This window comes from Hippocampus zosterae, chromosome 2 (assembly GCF_025434085.1).
Source record: "Hippocampus zosterae strain Florida chromosome 2, ASM2543408v3, whole genome shotgun sequence".
NCBI lineage: Eukaryota > Metazoa > Chordata > Actinopteri > Syngnathiformes > Syngnathidae > Hippocampus > Hippocampus zosterae.
Genome location: NC_067452.1, coordinates 16,676,707 through 16,685,938, shown reverse-complemented (window position 1 = coordinate 16,685,938; position 9,232 = coordinate 16,676,707).

The following is a 9,232-nucleotide window of genomic DNA, read 5'->3' as shown; positions in this document are numbered from 1 at the left end:
GCGCACTGGAAGGATCACTGTCTTCAAGGCCCCCGGTAGCGTGCCTCTGGAAGGTTATCGAGGTCATAATACGCCTACAAATGATTGGCGTGTGTGTGTGTGTGTGCGTGCGCGAGTGCGTGTGTGGGAGGACAGTATTAAGCTTCCTCAAAAAGTAGACTTGTTTAAAAAAAAGTCTAAGTGAATTAGTTGGTATGTAATGTGCGTGTGTCCCCCAAGACTCAAGATGCTGCTTTGCAACCAGAATTGAAGAATGCTTCAGCAGCAGAATAGGGGCTTTTCTAGACCGCTGGGGCCCTCAGACAGGAAGGCCCACATAACCTCCTCCCCTGCCCCAAATAAAATACTTTTTAACTAATTCACACATGTTAATGTAGACCAATATCAGCCTTGTTTCTCAGGCCCCCTTCTAGCCAGCATCAGCATGTAAGCGGAGAATTTCGCACACATTTTCGTTGCAGTGTCTAAAGCAGCGCCCGTTGTGTGTGTGTTAAGAGCCAATATCAGCCATCTCTTGAGGTCCCCAGCTTTGGGCCCTGAGCTGCTACCTGGTTTGCCTTCCCTGTTGTGGCCTACCTGGCCACAAGGGCGGCATTTGGGGCTCCACTTGTATTGTGGACATTTAGCTTGGTGGCTTGGTCCCCAATGTCAAATCATTTTAAAAAATCTTTTTACCTTCTAAGTCCACAAACATTTCAAAAGGAATAGACAGTAATCGTTTACACCATAACCAATTTTTGAAATGTGAGAGCACTAAACTAACTCTAATGTCTCGTCTATTGGTTTGTATTCATCGTTTGTTACCTACACCCGAGAGAATAAGGGAGAATAAATAAACTTACATCACAAAAGAGGAGTTGTCATTTGGTTTCCAACCATTCTAGCAACGCGGTTTCTCGGCCCTTTCTTCCCATCTTTTGGAGTTCAGGGAGCTTCACACATTTACCCCGTCACATGTGGCATCCTACAACTACACATAATTGCCCATTTTTGCAGTATTTGTTCAATAAATGATGAAAGATTCCCGAAAAGACATTGAATTCCACACCAGCAGGCGAAGAGCTGCAAGATGGCACTTGCAAAATGACATAACTGCTTACAGCCAATCATCCACAGCGGTGGCAAGCGCAAAATCTTCAATTGGCCAGACGGCTTTAAGTACGGGAGGGCCAGTGTCGAGTGGTTTGCGCGTCTACCTCACAGTGCAGAAGTATCGGGCTTGATTCCATCCGGCCTTCCTGTGTGGAGTTTGCATGTTCTCCCTGTGCCTGCGTGGGTTTTCTCTGGGTACTCCTTTTTCCTACCGCATTCCAAAAACATGCATGGCAGGCTGATTCAACACTCAAAATTGTCCCTCGGTGTCAGTGTGAGTGTGAATCGTTGTTCACCTCAGTGTGCCCTGCGATTGGCTGGCAACCGGTTCAGGGTGTCCCCCGCCTACTGCCCGAAGACAGCTGGGATAGGCTCCAGCACCCCCCCCCCCCGCAATCCCTGTAAGGATAAAGTGGATCGGAAATTGGATGGTTTTAAGTACTGCGCTGCATATATAATGTATCTGGATTGCACTGATTCCAGGTGGCCAAAGTATGCACCATAAGCAGCAGCACAATGTTTGTTAAAATGAAACAAAAAATTGCGAAACAAACTGTTTAATTTTTTTTTACATTCTATTTACTTGTGTCAGGCATCCCGGTAGTCCAGTGGTTAGCACGTCGACTTCACAGTGTAGAGGTACCGGGTTCAATTGCAGATCTGGCCTCCCTGTGTGGAGTTTGCATGTTCTCGCCGTGGGTATTCTCCGGGTGCTCCGGTTTTCTCCCACATTCCAAAAATATGCATCGCAGGCTGACGAACACACTACATTGTCCATAGGTGTGAGCGTGCATGTTTGTTTGTCTCTGTGTGCCCTGTGATTGGCTGGTAACCTGTGCGGGGTGTCCCCCACGTACTGCCCGAAGACGGCTGGGATAGCCTCCAGCACCCCCCACGATCCCTAGTGAGGATTGAGCGGTTCGGAAAATGGGTGGATGGATGGATTTACTTGTGTCATTCCGGTATCTTTTTTATAAATTGCAATACTGCAGTGCCATTAAAATGCAGTAGTTGAATCAGTGCAGTTTCTTCTTGTACCGTTGTACCTGAATACAGAGTATTTTGCCATCTCTGACAGTTGAAAAGAGCTAAAAGCTCAAACGTAGAAGCTTTTGTGAAACATTGCTCACATTGTGAATCTGTATGTGTGCGTGTCTGTATGCGCGCGACCGCGCTCCATTCCGAGGTGCCTCGTATGCCCCCCGTCGCCTCTGGAGATGTGGTCTGTAATTAAAGGTGTTTGTGTGTGGACCATTGGCCTTTGCCTGAAAGTCACCGACTGCGCTCATTGTGCTTGCAGTGATGTGGGTGGAGCTGCGTGTGGGTACTTGTATGCCAGGAAGTTGCAGAGGTTTGTTTCTAATTGAGTCAGGGACTTGTGCTGGCGAGGTGGGCGTGTGCGTGGAGGGAGGCGGCGGCTCTGATCTCAGGATGCTGCTGCTGCTACTACTGCTGCTGTTGTTGTTGCTGCCTGGTGGCTGCACATCAAAAAGTTCACATCAATAATCATGCCAGTGGCCGCATTGTTTCAACAGAGGCATTCGGTCATCTACCTCATTTTTGCCTGACAAGTGCTGTGACTTCAGACAGAGTAACACACGATGTAAGCCAGGGGTGTACGAACTACGGTCAGTGGGGCAGTTGCAGCACGATGTTTTTTTTGGGGGGGGGGTAGCCGGTGACAAATAATAAAAGTAACCATTCACACAGCTACATATCGCACCACTGAGTCAAGGTGATTCTGTTACATACAGTAAAAACATATTATATATGTATTATATATTATATATTGGTTTTTATCAAGTTACTGTCAAGAAATGAATGGCGAAGAATGTCAGTGAGCAAGTCAAACAAATTGTGGTAGTGGCAGAGTTGCATCCATTTGGATTTGAGATCAGCACAGCTTTTGAAAAGAAGATAAAGATTCGGGGGAATCTCAACTGTTCAGTTAGTTTATGAGAAATGCCAACATGTTGGAAGTCGGCAAAGCTGAGGCACCTCACACTTTACTGTGTATGCACACTGTATTATATTAACAGAATATGAGTTTATAGTTCGTACATTAATATTCATTTGAAAGAAAACGAATTAAAACTGACTACGTCTAAAGAACAGAACTAAAAATAGAATCACAACTAACGACTCTATGATGAAATACCCAAACTAGGATAACCCTATAGGGCAGCCCTTTTATTTTCAATGTTTTTCACTTGTTCATGTTTGTAGGAGACCTCTAAAAGATGAGTTTAAGTTGAGGGAATTTAATTTCAAATGAAAAGGACCCATTTATGTGTTGTTTTGTGTTATGTGTCCACCTGAGCCTATTGCAAGGTACATACTGGCAGTGTTTGAAGTCTTGAAATGTGGCCTTGGTTACCCTCACAAGTGGCAGCCAGAGAAGATCGCCCAAGGCCATTATCGCCTGGCTTGCCTGCCCTGTTAGTGCCATCTCTGGGTGTGACGCATCTCCAGGCTGCTATGTATGTTCACCGTGGTCATTTGCACTTTACACTTTGAGTCAAGGCCGATTTTCACACTGCAGAAGCCTATTGAAAGTCATGCGCGCGCGCACGCACGCACACACACACACATGCACACACACATTCTGCTGTCTCGGTCTGTATGTCATATAACCTCTGCCTGCATATGCTACGCCCACACACATCCTTGCCCAAAATGCCTGCACACAGTCGGTGTCCTCATACACACACACATATCTACATCACTCCTCTGCAGACACTTCCCGCCCACTCAAGCACACACATGTTCAGTCAGACATAAGCCGCTCATACATCCCACACTCAACAGACACAAAGTAGGAGCCTTACACACACACACACACGCACACACGCACGCACGCACGCACGCACGCACACGAGAAATGTGCTTAGTAAAAAAGCTGCTACTTTAAGACTAGATTTCTTTTCCCAGTGGCGTCCACGACGTCGACAAACTTGAGGAAGTGCATTGGCTCCAAATGAGGAGGGACACTTGTGCCTCTGGGTTGTCCCCCCTACCCCCACCCCCATTCTTCCATCTACCCTCACTCATCTCTTCTCCAAAGGGGGAAGTTGGATTAAAAACGAGCTGCTGGAGTGCTGAGGATGTGGGCTGTCTGGGAGTGGTGAAGTGGAGCGGCGTGGGTGCTCTGACAGGGCGAGGGGCTGACAAGCCCAGGCGTGGGCGTGTCATTGAAATGGCTTTCTCCTCCGGGGGAGCAAACAGAGAACGAAGAAGAAGAAAAAGGCAAAGGAGGAGGGAGCGGCGAGCTGCCGCACAAACGGAAAGTGAGATATGATGAGGCTGCCTGCCAAATGAGGCACATGCACTATCAGCAGGTGGGAGGGCGGACGCCAACAGACACAAATAAATTAAAAGTCTCGCCTACGCTTGAAAATGATTGACAGGGCTTGAGGAGTGTGGAAACCTTGGAAGCTGCCTCCTTCCACGCTTTGCAAATTCCCACTAAATTCAACTTCCCCCTGTTTGAAACACTTTAGCGGAATATTCACGTCTGAACCAAATATCGACAAAGCAATGTAAAAAAAACAAAACTGAAAGAGAGAGCGTGAAAGTCAACCAAGGTTGAGGTCTTAAAGAGTGTGTTCAGCATTAAAACTGCGAGCAAGATTCAATATGTAGTCTCATTTCACTAGTCCCCCCTCCTTCAGACCAAAGCCACTCCCCTCACTAATTCACACAAAACACATATCCAATTTCAACAAAATTGCAGCACGAGCAATAATCTCGCATTAGCACTGTAAAAAAGCCAACTTTAGCCACACAGCTACATTGGTAGCATGACCTATTTGTAATGGACTGCATCTATAACACAGAACCTAATATTGTCAACAGTGGGCATATGATGAGGGCATCCCTCTGAGACATTTCTGTGATTTAAGGGGCGAGAAAAATACATTTGACTTGCCTTGATTTGAGCTCATCTCGCATTTTTCTGTTCTTCAAACTATGGCAACACGTTCGAAAAAGTTTGACAGGACTTGCAGAGTGTAAAACCTTGGAAGCGACCTCCTTTCATGCTTTTCGCATTCCCGCTGAATTAAAATTCCCTCCATCTGAATCGGTTTCGTGAATGTTTACACCAGGGTTCATACCGATGGCACAGTTGATTATATCCAAAGAATCTGGGTCCAAAGCAGTCAGATGTTTGGGAAACAAGGACATGTGGGAACAAGCAGGCCCAATGTTGACCCACCTTGCTGTGTGGGCGTGTGGACATCTTATTTGCCACTGCCACTTTCATTTCTTTGCTTCTAATTCTTCTATCTGCCGTGCGTGCATGCATGTGTGTGCACGCGTAAGTGATAAGTGGGTGAAGAAGGAGGTCAAAAGAAGCTGACGCTCCTTTGCTGTCTCCTGTATGACTGGATTTGATGCCGTCTGCCTCACTCATCGACAGCAACACTATCTGCGAAGGTCATATACCAGCATAACAATAAACACACACACGTGCACACATATGTATTCACAAGAGTTCAGAGAAGGATTTAGATATAAAGGTGGGTGGGAGAAAAATTCTTACCGCTTCATGTGTGCATTTAGAGAACATATTGTTAAAGTTGTCTCATCCATGACAGACAGATGGATGGATGGATGGATGGATCAATAGATAGACAGACAGACAGACAGAAAGATCAATATTTAACACTTTAGTTGTGTGTGAGAATGCCTTCATTGGTGTGTGTGTGAGCGGAAAAAAAATGTGTGTTTGTGTGTGGGGTGGGGGGGTGCTTGCATTTGTGTGAGCATTTCATTCATGAGTCAAACCATTTCAGTAGTGTATAAAAGTGTTTTGGTAGTGCGTGATATTGTTTTCGAAGTGTGCTGTGTATGAGCGAAATAAAATTTGATTGGGTGTGTGAGCGGGAAAAAAAATCACTAGTGCGGGAGGGTGTTTAATTAGTGTGCGTGACAACGTTTCAGTGATGTGCTTGAGATCATTTCAGTTGTGTGTGGGGGAGCATTTCTGTTGTGAGTGAGGGAGTGCTTCAAGTAGTGCGTGAGCAAAAAAATACAGTATTACGCGTGTGTGTTTGTGTGCGTGTGTGTGTGTTTCTGTGTCTCACTGTGAGAGCATAATAGTGAGAGCGTTTCAGTAGTATTAACGAGAATGTTTCATTAGTAAGAGGCAATCTTTAATCGTGTCCCTAACGGTGCTTCATCCATTTACAGCAGGAATGGGCAACTCAAAATAATTCTTCAAAAAAACATGGAGCAACACTCAACATACATTTTCAATGGAAAACAAGAATAACAGGGCACATGTAGACGAACAACCATCCACCCTCACACTCACACCTAGGGACAATTTAGAGCGTCCAATCAGCCTGCCATGCATGTTTTGGGAATGTGGGAGAAAACAGGAGTACCCGGAGAAAACCCACACAAGCACAGGGAGCATGCCATAAAGCCCGGAGGCTGGATTCAAACCCACGACCTCTGCACTGTGAGGCGGACTTATCAAGGGGGAATCCAAAATATGAAAGCCTCTTGAAGAGGGAGAGAGAAAAAAAATCTGCAAATACACAAATGCAGATACTGAACTGCGAATATGCAGGAGTCTTCAACCGTAGTTTGAAGCTGCCATATCACCAATCACCACCATATGGCAGAAAAGTCCACGTTTTTTTTAATGCAGATTTAGAATGATATGCAAGACACAACTAGGACCTCGATAAAAATATACATTTTGAGTGAGTTGATTTTTGTGAAAAATGCCCAATTTGACTCCTTGCGTTTAATGTTAGTTTCTTGTTCAACAATTTTGTGGCATCCTTCAATTTGATTTTTTTAAATGCAATTAAGCCATTTGCTCTGGGGATGGGGTGGAGGGATCATAGTGCATGTGGTTATTTATTGGTTGTTTGCTTCAAATCCTTTATTGTGTTGGATTCTGTTAGGGGAGCCGCTGCACAATTTTATGTTACTGTGGCCTCTTCGACCCTTTCAGCTTTTTCTCACATTCATGCCTTTCGTGAGTAGCATGTACATGTTAAAACCTAATGCGTGCTATTTCAGTGAAAATAAGCAAAGTTCAGTGGATGCCTGACTACAGTCACGGAAATATGTTGAGACGAACTTTGAGCGTGTCGGCTTGCAAAAGTCCTTTTGTGTATGTGGGCGTGTAACCTGCTCGTGTTTGGTATTCTGTGCAGAAAGCCTCCCACGCCCGGTGTGTCCACCCACGCGCGGATTTGCGTCACACGGGGAGCAGCGTGGGCGCGAGGCGCACAGAAGACTTGAAGGCGTGGAGGGAGAGACAGACAGGGAGAGAGGGAAAGAGACAGACAGAGCGAGCGAGAGAGACAGACAGACAGAGAGAGATAGGCGACGGAATATCCCCAAAAGTCAAGTTACGGGTGTCGAGCAAAACAAAACAGGAAATGATATGAAAACATAAAAGCTCAGATCTAATTTATCGGAGTTGCTTTGTTTGCATTCCAGAGAATTCATTGGTATTTTTTTTAATTGACCTCCATCCCCTATCATAATCCGAACGGTCCAATGGTTAGGGCGTCGACCTCACAGTGCAGAGGTATTGGGTTAAATTCCAGCTCCGGCTTCCCTGTGTGGAGTTTGCATGTTCTCCCCGGGCCTGCGTGGGTTTTCTCCGGGTGCTCTGGTTTCCTCCCACATTCCAAAAACATGCGTGGCAGGCTGATTGAACACTCTAAATTGTCCCTAGGTGTGAGTGTGAGAGTGGATGGTTGTTCGTCTCTGTGTGCCCTTCGATTTTTTGGCAACCTGTTCAGGGTGTCCCGCGCCTACTGCCCGAAGACTGCTGGGATTGACTCCAGCATCCCCCGCGACCCTTGTGAGGATAAAGCAGATCGGAAAATGGATGGATGAGTGAATAATCCGAACGCAGATCAAGCAGAACGACCTGGAGTACCCCTAAAAGTTGCCTATTTTGACTTTGAAAATGGTTCCGAAAAAAACCCAACTATTTCAACATAATTTTTACAAGGACAATTTTATTCTGAGTATTACACCTTTAATTCTGAAACCTTTATTCTCAAATAAATATGACTGTATTCCTGAAAGAATGCATCTTTTGTTTACCAAAATAAGGCCATATTCCAACAATGAGAAGGTGCCTTTTGTTTTATAAGAAATCATTTTGGGGTCAGATTCATGTGATGATCCGTTGTAATCATATCAGAGCTTTTAATTGGCCCAAAGCTAAATTAATAGAAGAGTAATTAGTTTAATTTGTTTGTTTTATTGGTATGCTGGTCCCCGTATGTAGGCATGCATTATATTTTACATGCCATGTAATTTAGCGGAACGTATTTTGCTGACCCCTATGCTATATGGCTCATAGGGCTTTGTTTGAAAACCACTGACGTAGAGAAACAAACAATGAAATGCTCTTCTATGAGATGGCAGTCCTTTTAAAGTACTAATTACCCAATGACCAACAGGCGTGCAGCTGCAGGGGGAGCCCTACAGTGCCACCTGTTGGTCCCAAACCGAATCATGACAGTAGCGATAGTTTCGTGTTTCGGTAAACAGGTCACATTTAATGCTGAGTATTTGAGAGATCATCAGATGTCTCATTTCATACTCGATACCTTTTGTGGCATTTTTGTTGGATTCTCACATATAGCAAAAGATACGGTAAAGATATGGTAAACAAATAAATGCATGAATTTGAAAACGTCAAAGGGACATGAAATAAGGACATTATGAACCTGACTTAGGTCATAAGGGACAGTCAGAGCGTGTCTGAGCTCATAATTATAAACCATGTGAAACTGTTTGAAAGGTTACGATGAGGGCATTTCAAGCCTGGTGGTGATGTGCACCATGTTTTAAACTTTGCTTTTGTTTGCCCACAACATGACGAGACCTTAAATACATAACCGTATTGAGAAGGTTTTTTGCATTAATATGGGTATGTATGACATGTACGGTATATCATTTGTCAAGCAAACCAGCACCAACCAATTCGACCAAACATATAAGCAATGAGTAGATATTTGCTTTCAATGTGAACACTTTTTTTAACATGCTCGCATTCGTTAAGATAACCTGGTTGGGACCAGGAGAGCCTGAAGCTTTTATTTGCTAAAACAAGCGGAAGTGCTTGTGTTTGAGGGACTGTTACTTTATTGTG